The sequence below is a fragment of the Haliaeetus leucocephalus genome, unplaced genomic scaffold (genome assembly GCF_000737465.1).
Source record: "Haliaeetus leucocephalus isolate CR32 unplaced genomic scaffold, Haliaeetus_leucocephalus-4.0 Scaffold384, whole genome shotgun sequence".
Taxonomy (NCBI): domain Eukaryota; kingdom Metazoa; phylum Chordata; class Aves; order Accipitriformes; family Accipitridae; genus Haliaeetus; species Haliaeetus leucocephalus.
The window spans coordinates 4401619-4402371 of NW_010972820.1; positions in this window are offsets into that span (position 1 = coordinate 4401619).

Consider the following 753-nt stretch of genomic DNA (forward strand, 5'->3'; position numbering starts at 1 on the left):
CCTCGGGCGGGTGGAGCGGGGCAGCGCCTGAGCGCCTTTGCGGGGGGCGGGCAGCGCTCCCCGGCGGATGCGGGACCGGGGAATTTTCCGTCAGAGATAGGCGAGGGGACGGGGATTTTCCTGTCAAACTGCACGGCACGTCTGCCCGGAGATCAGACCTCGGGAAGGCTGCGGGGTGGAGGGGAGGCGCCGCGGAAATCCTGCACCGCTTCGAGGCACGTCCGAGCCGCGGAACAAAATGGGGAGCAGCGGGGAAGAGGCAGCCAGACGCCTGGGGCTGGGCTGGGCGAGAGAGCAGAGCGTTGGCAATCCCGCCAGGGGACCGCACTTCACACCCCAGCTCGGAGGGGAGGCCCTGGCCCTGTTAGCAGAGCTTCCCCTCCCGCAGCTTTGCCGTTTAGGAGCGAGCCCGGCGGGGTGGGCGCGCAGAGGCGGTCGCGGCTCCCACGGGGCTCGTCGCCCTCCTTGCTCGCCCTCGCAGGAGGTTTCTCCCCCCCCCCCGCGCCCGGACCCTCTTCCAGCCTGGGTGGGGAAAAAGTGCCCGAGCCCAGTCCCCGCTGGTGCAGGGAAGGAGCGGGGACAGGCGGGCTTCAGCATGAGGAAGGAGTCGAGAAAGAGCCAAAAGCACCCGCACTTTTTCTAGCACCCCCGCAGGCTGCGGTAGGGGCTCACTCCCGCACCCCCGGGGCAGAACGGGGACGGGCAGGGGTCGCTGAGCGCCGTTTGTGCAGGCGGCAGGGATTCCCCCCCCCC